The sequence below is a fragment of the Peromyscus eremicus genome, chromosome 3 (assembly GCF_949786415.1).
Source record: "Peromyscus eremicus chromosome 3, PerEre_H2_v1, whole genome shotgun sequence".
NCBI classification, from domain to species: Eukaryota; Metazoa; Chordata; class Mammalia; order Rodentia; family Cricetidae; genus Peromyscus; species Peromyscus eremicus.
In genome coordinates this window covers 142,282,524-142,295,807 of record NC_081418.1, presented here as the reverse complement: position 1 = coordinate 142,295,807, position 13,284 = coordinate 142,282,524, and the positions used below count along the sequence as shown (strand labels likewise).

At 44.2% G+C, this 13,284-nt stretch overlaps 1 protein-coding gene across 2 annotated transcripts in view; it reads right to left on the bottom strand.

Annotated features, from left to right (window-relative positions):
* The window catches only part of Bcl2l14 (BCL2 like 14), a 40,128-nt gene extending 29,048 nt beyond the window's left edge, over window positions 1–11,080 (bottom strand). The window contains exons 1-2 of one of the 2 annotated variants that reach the window (XM_059258697.1): window positions 10,949–11,080; window positions 8,303–8,454 (exon numbers count right to left, since the gene is read on the bottom strand). The gene's annotated coding sequence lies outside the window, so the exon portion shown is untranslated. The other variant, XM_059258698.1, reaches the window with a different exon arrangement.
* Between the last annotated feature and the right edge of the window lie 2,204 nt (window positions 11,081–13,284).

The window sequence follows — 13,284 nt, the reverse complement described above, 5'->3', positions numbered from 1 at the left end:
CAAATTATTATTTTTTCTTTCTAAATCCCTATTATTATCTCAGTGAAAGTGTTTGAAATATTCAAGAGGGATTAAATTGTAATAGGATTGAGGTGTCATTTTCTTTGCTAGACTGGTGTTTGGGGTACCAAGATCAATCCTTAATACTCCTTTAGGAGTAGAGTACTGTCTGCTTGGTGGTTCCAGTCTTCATGCTCTTGATGTTTCCTCCTGGACTCTCAGATGCATGTCAGATCCCTGGGTAGCCTTTTGTGAAGTCAGAGATGCTTTTCTTACCAGTGGACAGTTCTTCATGGGTTGGGTTACAAATACTATTTTTGCCTTTGAGTGTACTTTTGAGAGTTTGGGTCACATTTACTGGCCCCCATTAGTGGGTGGTCTTTCATGGGTCAGATCACAGATGCTGCTCATCTCTGGGTGGCCCTTCAGGAGTCTGGACATGAGTGCTGGCTGAAACCCTGGTCTATCTTTCCCAAGGTCATGTATACTATTTGGACCCTTTGTCAGTTTTTTTTTCCTCTGTAGACTCTGTCCCCAACCAGGTTTCCACATGGCTGAATATTGTACAGTTCTGATAAAAATTTTTCCCCCATTGTCTAAAGGAAATATGCTGACCAGGATTCAGTGTACAGTCCTGTGACACTTATTCTGGGTTCCCAAAGAGTGTGGTTCTGAGGGGATCCTAAGCCAGCTGCCAAGTTAGGATTCCCCTAAGTTGATTGAGATCCAAATCTTGCTCCTTCTGCCTTCATGCCAGATACATCATCTCTCCTGTGACCCTCAAACACCATGTTCAGGTGGGACCAGAAGAAAAGCCTATAAACATGAATTTAACCCCAGTCATAGTAAAAGCTGCAAAACCAAATTTTAGACACAGCATGCCACTAGTCAATGCATTGAATTCCCCATGTGTATGAAATAAGAAATAGTTAAATACGGTTTTAGTCTCTATCCAAATACTTAACTGACATAGACATTTGTATTCATTCTTATGATCTGAAACTTGGAGCATGGCCGGTTGAAGTATGAGATGAAGGAACTGGAAATGGTGGAAGGGGAATTAAGACTATTTTCCTCCAACTTGGGGAAGAACTGGTCATTTAGCTCTTAAGCTAACAGACCCAGGAGAGGTGAACAGATGGCATGATCATGGGAAATTCCAACTCTTGGTGTCCCAAAGTAAACTCTTACCAGCAAACTAATGTGATGTTCAGGAGTTTGGTCAACTGAAGGAATATCAAAGAAATAATAGGAATTGGTTTTCTTCTTAAAAAAAAAAACTTGAAGTTACTGTTGTGGAAGATGAGATACTGAATATTTCTTTGAAAAATTCAAGAATAACAGAATGCATACAAGCAACAACTGAGTCACACAGCATGATCACAGCTGTCATTAGAGATCACCTGGGAAACAAAATGACCCTGGTTACAGGACTATTCAGAGTCCCCAGTGGGCACCTGTTACCCTAGCACTTTAGAGGTCGAGGCAAGAGGACCAGGAGAAGGAGGTCATCCTTGGTTAGAGCTAGGTCTGAGGACTCCTGGGCTACCGGAGACTTTGTCACAAGAGAAAACACCAAAAACCAAAGAACAAACAAACAAAACCTCCCAAGCAAAAGATGCTGGAAAGGAAGCTGGGGGACAAGGGAGTGAGCTCTCCAAAGGGCAGAGTCTGTCCACAGTCATGGGAGGCACAGCATCGCTCAAGGTGACATACGTGTGTGTCACAAAGCTGGGGTTGGAGGGAGCCCAGACAGTCTGTCTTTAGAACACATGTATCCTGAGCATCTTTCCAGTCACTATTTAGACATGTCTTTCTTTATTAACACGCTCTGTCTTTCTTTCTGGACCCATGATCATTGCCACTTGATTCTGGAGTAGAAAAATACTGCAAGGGTTGAAACAGATAGAAGACTGAAGATATCCTTTTAGTGGGCTGTTTTATAGAGGCTTGCCTCTTGCATGATCTAGATCAGTCCACATCACAATTCTACAGAGACGCAAGTTAATATGTAGAGAACTAGGGTATTGTAAATAGAATACCTCCCATGAAAATGAGAACCGGTTCCTGCAGAATGCAATCCTTTATTGTCCTGGAGAGAACAGCCAGCATTTCCAGTTTTTCCTGTTTGTAGAATCACCTCAGCGTTCCTTATCTGACTATAAATACGTGGTGTTTGAAGTTCTCCTTTGAACCGGATAGAATATTTTATTGATTTCAGTTAAGTGAGTTACAGAGGGCATTTGTCATAAGCTCTTTTTAATGCATTAGTTAAGCCAAATACATGTATCTGTAAAAGCTCCTGGGTGTGTACAACATATTGTGGTCATAGTCTCCTCTCATTTCTCCACCATTCTCCCTCACGCTTTGGCTGGCTTTCTTCTTCCCAGGGAGTTGGTTCCCTTTGCACTCCCATGCCTTTGTGTCCTACTGAGGTTAATTAGGGCTGCTTGTGGGAGCATGGCTACGGGGTTATTACTAAAGCATGGACAACTTACCACTGAGGAAATGACACCCTCGCCCCCAGCAACCGTTAACCGCCAAAGTTCCTTGGCGGGGGTGGGGGTGGGGGAGGGTGGGGGAGGGTGGGGGAGGGTGGGTGGATGCCTCAGGAGCTCCTCCCTATCCGCGGTTGAAGGGCCCAATCTGACATTTCTTTTACAACATGTGAGTGTTATAATGATTTACTTTATTATTATTATTATTATTGTTATTATTATTTTTAACATTAATTAAGTCATTTAAATTCTTTGGCTTTCACTACAGTTTCTTCTTGGACTATATGCTTGATTGACAGAGGCACATTTGGATACACTGGAGACATTTCTCTTAGTCATTCCGCTTCTAACTAGATGAGGGCTATGAGGGAGACTTATAGTTCTTCAGGTGGCTTCAGGAATTGGTTGCTGCCATTGGGCCTTGGACGTCTATTTCCTACAGGTCTGTACAGATGTGGACAAGTCACATGACAAGCTGGGGAAGTGATCCTCTGTTACATAAAAGAGCAAGCTGAGCAAGCTACGGGGCAAGCCAGAAAGCAGTGGTCCTCCACTTCCATTTCTCAGGTCTCTACCTCAGTTCCTGCCTCCAGCTTCCTTCCTTGGCTTCCCTCAGTTAACCCTTCCTTCACCAGGTTGCTTTGGGTCATGGTGTCTTTACTGCAGCCACAGAAAGTCAACTAGAAACAGGTCACTGTTGGGTGTTGGAGGAGCGGGCTGATTTTCACAGTCTTGGGGAGTTGGTGGTTCAGAAGCCTCACATTTGTGAATGTCCTGCAGAAACCTGGGTTACTAGGTGGATAGTTACATGGGCGATGAGTTTCACATGTTCCCAAAGAGTCCATGAGGAGGGCTGGGGCTATAACTCAGAGGTAGAGTGCCTGTTTAGTATGCCTGAGGCACCGAGTTCAATCCCAGCACAACTCAAACAACAAAAACCTAAAGAGTTGGTGAAGAACATTTGATTTACGTGTTCCATAACTAGGGGGTCAAAGGTCTCAGGACATGCATGGGAATGAGTTGGAGAATTACAGTCCAGGTGCAGATGCAAAACTTCTTGGGTGGCTTCTCACTGTTACCCAGAATGCAAGGTGTGCATTTGTGGAACAAGGAACTTAGCCCTTCCAGCTTGTGTCTGGCTAGGTGTCTGAGTGTGGGCATGTTATTTAATGCCTCTGGCCTCCAACATTCTGTGAAAAATTCCTTATCTCTGTGACTGTGAGTAACCAGCACATGTACAACAGGAGGGATGTAATCACTTTTGTCCTTGAATCTCTTTGACTTATTTTATGATTGACTTTGGTAGTGACAAGTTCACAGATGATGTGAAGAGGATGTTGGGAAGAAAATGGATGGGATTTCAGGCCGTGGAGTAGTCAGATGATCATTCTAGATGGGAACCTTGGGCCTGCTGTCACTTCCTAACTGGACTCTCTCCCCCCCCCCCCTCCCCACCCCCATCTCACTGAGTCTGGGACTTGCTGCTTCAGCTAGACTGGCTATCCAGCAAGCCCCAGAGATCGGCCTGTTTCTGCCCCCTGCACTGGGGTTCCAGATGTGTGCCACCACACCTGGCTTTTTCTGGGCCTCCAAACTGAAGTTCTCATACTTCAGTGTACAGCAAGCGCTGTGGCCACTGAGCCATAGTTCTAGCTCCCCAAATAGCGTATGAGCAGTTTCCTTCACCACACTAGCCTCATTTTCCTGGCATATTAAAAGAAGACAAAAAAATTTGATGTTGTGTAAGGACCAAATGACAGAGGGTCTTTTTTTGTTTTGTTTTGTTTTGTTTTTGGTGGGAAGCACTTAGCAGGTGTCGGGCACAAAGCTGAGGTTTCAGAAACTGCCAACTGCTGTTGACATGTGATCATTACTTTAGGAGAAGTAACAGTAGGTGATAAATGAGGTCCCCAAATTATCGTAGAGTCAAGTGTGTGCTAAAATTTAGAGTGTTTAGGATTAACTAATCAGTCACATGTAAAAAGAATGAGAAATCTCCCTTAGGAGGGGCTCTCGCCAAAAATGCTTTGTGTCTGCTTCATTTAAAACAGCGTGAGACAGTTTCCAAAAACGTGATGATGGGTCGACGAGGTGGCTCGTTGCTTAAAAGCACTTGTTACCAAGCCTGATGACCTCAGTTTGATCCCTGAGAGCCACGTGGTGGAAGGACAGAACCAACTCCAAGTTGTCCTTTGACCTCTACACAGGTGCTGCGATGATGTGAGCACACACACAGAGTAAATAAATGTAAACATTAAACAACAGGACATAATACTGGAATGCCACACCTGCAAAGCTGTGTCCCACCCTCTCTTCAAGTTCGTAGAATTCTGTTGAATCCAGGGCCTTGTAGAAATGAGGCAAGCATATTACCAGGAAGTTACAGCTCTGGCTTGATTCTTAGTTTATTTAGACTAGGTCTTTCTGCGGAGCCCTGGTTAGCCTCGTACTTGTTGGGACGCTCAGGCTGATCTGGAACTCACTGCAATCTTGTTGCCTCTGCTTCTGGGATTACACCCATGTGCCAAAATGTCTGGTTCCCAGACTGACTCCTGTGCCTTTTAATTGAAGAAATAAAGGCGATAGCCAGACTGACTGCATTCATATCTCAGCTCTGTCTTAGACCAGCTCTAGGAACCAGGGTGAGCGGTTTAACTTCTCTTTGCAGCTGATAACTAATTTGGGTGAAAATGAAAACAGATGGTTGTGGTTAGGCTAAGAGTGCAGGAGTCCTCTAAGCCCACGTGACTGCATCTGCAGACTGAGGTTTATGCCGAGGACACAAATTTCTTCTCTTTCTCTTCCTTCCTTCCTTCCTTCCTTCTCCCCCTCTCCCCTCCCTCCTTCCCTTCTCTCTCTCTCTCTCTCTCTCTCTCTCTCTCTCTCTCTCTCTCTCTCTCTCTCTCTTTCTTCCTTTTCAGTTTCTTGAGACAGGATTTTTCTGTATAACTGCCCTGGCTGTCCTAGAACTCACTCTATACACCAGGGCAGCCTCAAACTCATGACCTCAAACTGCCTGCCTCTGCCTCATCACTCAGTGGACACAAATTTCTTACTCTTTATCTTCCAGACAAAGAATGTTGTCTGAAAACTGCTAGAATCCAGCCCCTTCCAGTCCTGGGACTTCTGTCTTTCTGGAAAGGTTCATAGCTCTGGATGACCCCTGGTGATAGCCTTGCTTGTGACTACAGATTGACCCTCACAAACCAATTATTTGTAACTTAACATATGCCCAGACTTGAAGCACCAAACTAAATTCACCTTCAGCAACTTGTAGAATTAAACGGAGCTAACAGAAAATTATCCAAAACGTTACTTCACCTCATCTCACTGTTCTCCCCTTTTCTTTAAAAAAAAAAAAAAATCCAGTAAAATATGTGGTGATATTTTTATCTGAGGATCAGAGGAAAAAGCCAGCCCCTATGGTAAACACAGAAGTCAGGCAACGGTAGCACACGCCTTTAATCCTATAATTCAGGAGGTAGAGATCCATCTGAATCTCTGAGTTCAAGGCCACACTGAGAACAGAGTCAGGCGTGGTGGTACACACCTTTAATCCCAGTACTAACAACCATGGAGGTCTGTACAGACAGACAGGAAGTGATAGAGCTGGGCAGAGAGAGGAAGTGATGTAGCTGGGCTTAGAGAGGAAGTAAGAGGGCAGGGACAGAAAGGCACATAGGCGTGGGTATACAGGAAGTAGTTCTCTTTGGAGGCTGAGGAGTCGGTAAGGTGAGGTTGGCTGTGGCTTGTCCTATTGTACTGATCTCTCGGTTTTCACCACAATATCTGGCTCAGTTTTTTTTATTTTTTATTTTTTTTATTAATAAGACCGTTTAGCAATTCGTCTTACACAAGTGGATCTGAGTTCCATTTCCCAGGATCCAGATTCATGACGCACGGTCCCAGCCCTGGGGAATCAGAAACAGGATCCTTGAGGCTTGCTGGCTAGCCAGTTTAGCTGAGTCAGCAGGCTCCAGGGGCAATGAGAGACCTTGTTTCAAAAAACAAGGGGGGTGTTGTTGAGATGGCTCAGGAGTCAAGGCACTTGCTGCACAAGTCTGAGGACCTGAGTTCAATACCCAGGGCCCATATGAAGGTGGAAGGAGAGAACTACCTACACCACGTTTTCCTCTGACCTCCACTCATGAGCTGTGTGCATGTGCCCCTCCCTATATGTGCACACATAATGACAGTTTCTTAAAAGTTTAGAAATGAAAAAGGGGAGCAATTAAGGTAGACAGTGACATTGACCTCCTGATCCCTCTCCACATATATGTCTATGTACACAAATGTGCACATTTACACACACACACACACAGAGCCCAGTCCTCTTTTCCCTTGATGGAATCACTTGCTTAGCTTCTAATTGAACCTGTATTTTCTGGTTAGCAAATCTCTTCTGTCTGTGCTTCCAGCTTTAACCTCGTAGGATGCCCTGGCTTACATCTGTACAGCTGGAACACTAAAAACAATACCTATCTGATGAGGTAAGAATCCAATAGATGTACATATGACTAGGTGAGGTGCTCCCTACAGGGTCTAGCTCACAGTAAGGACTACTGTAACTGTAGGTGGTGGTGGTGGTGTTGATGAGGTACTGTGGTACCACCACCATCCTTAGGAGAGTGTCACAGGAACAGAGACTTATTGGGATGCTGATCCATGCTGCATCAGGGGCACAGGGAGAGTGAGACTCAATGATGCCCCTTGGTAGCCCCACTACCTCTGCCCAAGCACTCCTTGCTGTGACCAGCTTCACACAAAACATACTGTACACTCAAGCTCATTCCCACACATTTCACAGTAGCCAGGATGTATGAATCATGTTAACTGTCCATCGGCCACTGAATGGACAGAGGAATTGTGATACACACACGGCATGGAATCTCAAGAAGGGAGAAATCTGGTGAACTGTGATAGCATGGATGAGTCTGGTGTGTACTGTGTTAAGTGAACAAAGCCAGCACAGGGAGAGAAATGCTACCCAGACTGCCTCCCATAGACTTGAAGTTGACTTGTGTCAGGCAGAGGCTGGGGGAAGGGGACACTTGATTAAAGGCACAATGGTTCAGTTTGACAGTGATCACTGTGCAGACTGATGACCCACTGCAATGAATAATTCATTCTATGTTTCAAAACAGATGACAGTGTAGATTTTTTAAGGAGATGAGTAACTTGTGAATTAGCCCGATTTAATCAATATACATTACAAACACATATCAAAGCATGACATTGGTCTGACATGGGGATGCATGTCTATAATCCCAGCCCTTAGGAGCAGAGGCAGGAGGATCACAAGTTCAAGGCCAGCCTGGGACATATAATATAACCCTGTCTCAAAAAGCTGACAAAACAATAGACCATTGCGTTGTATCCCACCAATATATACAATTATTACTTGTCAATGGAAAACCACAAAAACTGAAGCCAGGCCTCATGGCATAGTCCTGAAATCCCAGCCACTCAGGAGGCTAAGTTCAAGACTAGCTTGAGCTTCTGCATGATTCCAAAGCTAGTAAGTAAGATCCTCTTAAAAAAAAAAAAAAGAAAAGAAAAAAGAAAAAAAAAACAACCAAACAAACAAAAAAACAAAAAACTTGGGGCTGGAGATACAATTCCATGAAAGAGCACTTGCCCAACACCTGTAAGGTCCTGGTACTCAAAACAAAACAAAACAAAAACAGAAACAAGAAAGAAGAAAGCAAGCATAGATCCTCACACTCGTACTACTCTTTCTATCCAGGACCCGCCTCTCTCCACAACTTCTGGTAAAGTCTTTCCACCTCAGTTTTGACTCTCACCTCCTTCAGAAGTGTTGGCAGGCCCTTCAGGGTACGTTGGCTCACTCTTGCACATGCTGTCCCATAGTAGGTTTGGAATTCATCTTTCGGTACTTATTGACCTTCTGTGTATTAGAGTCCACCGACCAGGCCTCTGCTTTCATCCTGTTTGCCTGAAGAGCAAGGAGATGTGACTCACCTCAGGGTTCTTCTCAGCAGGCACCTTTACCAACACAGGCCATCATGAAATGAATGCTCAGTGTTAAGGCTGCCAGACGAGAGCTTTAGGAGAAACAACTTTTCTGGATGAAGAACCAGAGTTAGGTTCAGAGCTGCAGAGAGCAGAACCAGGGCCAGATTTGATCTGTATGGGGAGAACTCCTCACAGTGACAGCTATTTAATGAGTAGGACCCTTCTTGAACAATGAAAGGCATAATGACTACCATCAGGAGTTAGTGGAGAGAAGCCAGGCTACACCCTTGAGACTTCTTGTTTATGAGCTGGGTTTGAACATCATGAAAGACTCTGGTGACATTTTAGGGCTTACCTGTGGTCACAGTCATGGCAAACGAGTGGGTCGGCTGGAGTGTCAACCCAGTGAGGCTGAGAAAAGACCAGCCCTGTCCAGGTGGACCTGGGTCTCATTCTCTTTCTACCCCAGTATACAGAGACTGTAGTGGGTAGCTGTTCCGGCTTTGACCTGAAGTACTACCCCCATTGAGGCTTCAGTAACTGTCATGACTATGAGGCAGGGCTGAGACAGGAGCCCTTAAGACCCAAAATCCAGATGTACTGGCTCTCTTGGTCCCTGGATCCTGGACGCTGGTGGTAGACCGAGCAGAGTTCTTCAGAGAACACTGCTGGACTGCACTTCACCTTTCTCGGAAGCTGTAACCTATCCCTTTACTTGTTGTTAAGTTACCCCCAAATAAACCTCCCTTTTAACTGCATGGAGTTGCCTTAATACTTCCACCAATAGGAGACTGCTCCGTGAAATCCCAGTCCCCTCTCCTTAGCTTCTATGTCTTAGTGACTTTTCTATTGCTGTGACGAGACACTGTGACCCAGGCAACTTACAACAGAAAGTTTATCTGGGGCCACAGTTTCGGAGGGTTATAGTCCCTGACTATCATGGCAGGGGGTGTGACAACAGGCAGACAGACTTGGCACTGGACTTGGCGGTAGCTAAGAGCTCACATCTCAAGACACAGTCACAAGGTAGAGAGAGAGCTAACTGGGAATGGTCTGGGCATTTGGAACCTTAGAGCTTGTCCCCTGTGACACACCTCCTCCAGCAAGGCCACACCTCCTAGTCCTTCACAAACTGTCCCACCAACTGGTGACCAAATATTCAAATATACGCGTCTATGGGGGTCATTTTCATTCAAACCGTCACACACTCCAAAGTCATGAGTCATCTAAAGGATCTGAGGCATCTCATGAAAATCTCTCCACTTAGCTTTTGTCAGTCATGCTGTTCATTATCCATACTGAACACATTCACAGAAAAAGCCTTGGGTCTCTCTTTCTGGGACATTTAGTCTTTGTATTTTTTTTTTCTAGGATTCCATTGCATTTTCAAGTTTCAGGTCCAGCTTCTCCTTTACTACTTACATCCCAGATGGACAGCTGTCCCTCAGTGCCTTGCAAGGGAACTGATTCAGACTTCTGCTGGGTAACCAAATTCTGATATCCAAGTATTTGCAAATGGTAGGCACACGGCCTCCTTTTTAAATTATCCTTAAATCACTTATAACACTAGATACAATGTACATGCTGTGCAAATAGTTGTTATACTGGATTGTTTTGTGTTGCTATTTGGATATGAAGCTCCCCCCTCAAAGGCTCATGTTGAGTACCTGGTCCCCAGTTGATGCTGCTACTTTGGGAGATATTAAAACCTTTAAGGGTTTGGGCCAGCTGAAGGAAGGTCATTGAGGGTGGATCCTTGGGAGATTCCTTAGTGTTTCTTTCTCTCTACTTCCTGTCTGCTAGAAGGTGAACTTCCTCTATCACACACTCTCCTGGATGATACTGTATCTCATTACTGGCCTAGCAGCACTGAGCCAAATGACTATGGCCAGAGACCTTGGAAACCGTTAACAGAGGCAAATCTTCCTTCACTCATTGTTTCAGGTATCCGGTAAGAGCAGTGGAAAAATAACTAGCATGTTTAGGGAGTGTTAAGAAAAAAAAAATTCTACATTTGCAGCACAAATGCATTCTTTTTCCCAGGCTCCAGTTGAAGCCACGATTGAAACCGTTCTGCAGACCCAAGGGCCCCACTCTTAAGTTTCTGGTTAAAAAGCTTTGATTTTATTCACCCTCTTGGCATTTCTCTTAGGACCTGGTGTTTCCTTGGTTTGAAGCTCTTTCAAAGGCTCCTCCACATACTAACTAGGGTGTTGATGATGACCTAGCGAACACCCTACCTCATGAGGATCCACATGGTTACTTCTCTGCACAACGTTCCTTTCCTCCCACCCTTGGCCTGAGCATCCTGACCAGCTTCTCCTCTTTCTCGAGGATTTTGCTCAGCAAGGCTGGTGGTTTCTCTGCTGTGTATCACTTTGGCAGATTCACCGTTGTCTCTTATAGCACAAAGTTGTAGAAAACAGGTTTAAGAATGGGTTGTATTTTAAATAAGTGATTTGTTTAGAACTCACATTTTCCCCTTGCATCGAAGTTCTTCATGATGGTTAGTTTGGTCAGGTTAGGCCGGGAGAGGCCATTTAACTAGAAGGATTAAGCTAAAGTGTGAAACCCATAGAATCTTAAGGACTGTTAGGTAGACTACAGTGTTTCCATGGAAAAATATTTCCTGGGTTCTGCATTGGAATGCTAGGATTCCTTTAAATGTCTGTGGGGAATTGAGCACACGCCCACCCCCATTTACATTTACAAACACTAAAGTATTTTCTGAGGGACTACTGTACAGCAGGCAGTGATGCCATTGGAACGGCTGTCACCTATTTCAGATAGGGAGGGCAGTCAAGGCTGTTCTCCAAGATTTGAATCTAAGGCCTGCTCCAGAAGTGGAACTCCATACTGGGGACTGTTATAGGGGCCAAGGACCCGTGGCTTGAGGTCATAGGCCCTAAGAAAGAACCTATTACTATTACTCACCTAAACAGACATAGTATTAAACCGACTCCTGAAGACTTATCGTTATACCTGTAGGTTAGTGGATCAGCAACTCTCATCAGGGAAGCTTCTTTTTGCAGGAGATGGTGATTAACACAGAAACCACAATGGTCAAAATGCTGAGAATAAGGAATTCCATTTAGTAGATTCTCCATTCCTATTATTATCAGCATCTCAGCTCCTTTTTTTAGCCCGTGGATTCTGTTCTTAAGGTTGATCTCTGGATTGTACCCCAGAGTTCTTAGATGCTGTGGTCCTGCTTACTTATTTATTTTTCTTTATTTATATGTGAATGTAATACATCTCCACCTTGTACTTCATCCCTGTGATTCACTCTCCTGCCTTGCCAACTCTACCGCGAATGCTGATGATGATCATTGTACTTTTTGTTTCCAACATTTTCATTTTTTACAGAATTTGAATTTTTTATTGTATTTCTCTCCCATTTTTCTGACCTTTTCCATTCATATTGCTAATTTCTCATCCATTTTGGCAACTTTCTCTTCTACATTGTTAGCTTTCCTCTACATGTTCGTACTTGTTTCCTTACTTCATCCACGTGCTTAAATAGTGTCCTTTTTGAGACCATTAGTCATTTTTGTTGGTAAACTTTTGAGATATTTATCTTCGTTCTTTCCCTGTTGCTGTGACGGAGTGCTTTGGCAGCAACAACAAAAAAGGAAAAGGGCTTATTTGCACTCACAGTTCAAGATGCCCATTGTAGAAGGGAAATTAAGGCAATGGGCACTTGGTGCAGCTTGTCATATCGCACTCTAATCGGGAATACAGAGAAATGAATGCATACATGCCAGGGCTCTGCTCACTTTTCCATTTCATGCAATCCAGTATTTGTCCTGTCCACAGTTAAGAAGGACTTTTCCTATCAAGTGATGTAATAAAGAAAGAGTAGGATGTAGTGTGAGGATCAGTGGTGACTTACTTCATTCTTTGTTCTGTTCTGTTTTCAGTACCAGGGCCTTACAGGTGTAGGGCAAGAGCTCCCTGATTGAACTGTATCTCCAGTCCCAGGTTTTTTTTTTTTTTTTCTTTTTAAAGAGGATCTAATTTACTAGCTTTGGAATCATGCAGAAGCTCAAGCTAGTCTTGAACTTAGCCTCCTGAGTGACTGGGATTTCAGGACTGTGCCATGAGGCCTGGCTTCAGTTTTTGTGGTTTTCCATTGACAAGTAATAATTGTATATATTGGTGGGATACAACGCAATGGTCTATTGTTTTGTCAGCTTTTTGAGACAGGGTTATATTATATGTCCCAGGCTGGCCTTGAATTTGTGATCCTCCTGCCTCTGCTCCTAAGGGCTGGGATTATAGACATGCATCCCCATGTCAGACCAATGTCATGCTTTGATATGTATTTGTAATGTATATTGATTAAATCGGGCTAATTCACAAGTTACTCACCTCCTTAAAAAATCTACACTGTCATCTGTTTTGAGGCATAGAATGAATTATTCATTGCAATGGGTCACCAGTCTGCACAGTAATCACTGTCAAACTGAACCATTGTGCCTTTAATCAAGTGTCCCCTTCCCCCAGCCTCTGCCTGACACAAGTCAACTCCAAGTCTGTGGCAGGCAGGCTGGGTAGCATTTCTCTCCCTGTGCTGGCTTTCACTTAACACAGTACACACCAGACTCATCCATGCTATCACAGTTCACCAGATTTCTCCTTTCTTGAGATTCCATGCCGTGTGTGTATCACAATTCCTCTGTCCATTCAGTAGCCGATGGACAGTTAACATGATTCATACATCCTGGCTACTGTGAAATGTGTGGGAATGAGCTTGAGTGTACAGTATGTTTTGTGTGAAGCTGGTCACAGCAAGGAGTGCTTGGGCAGA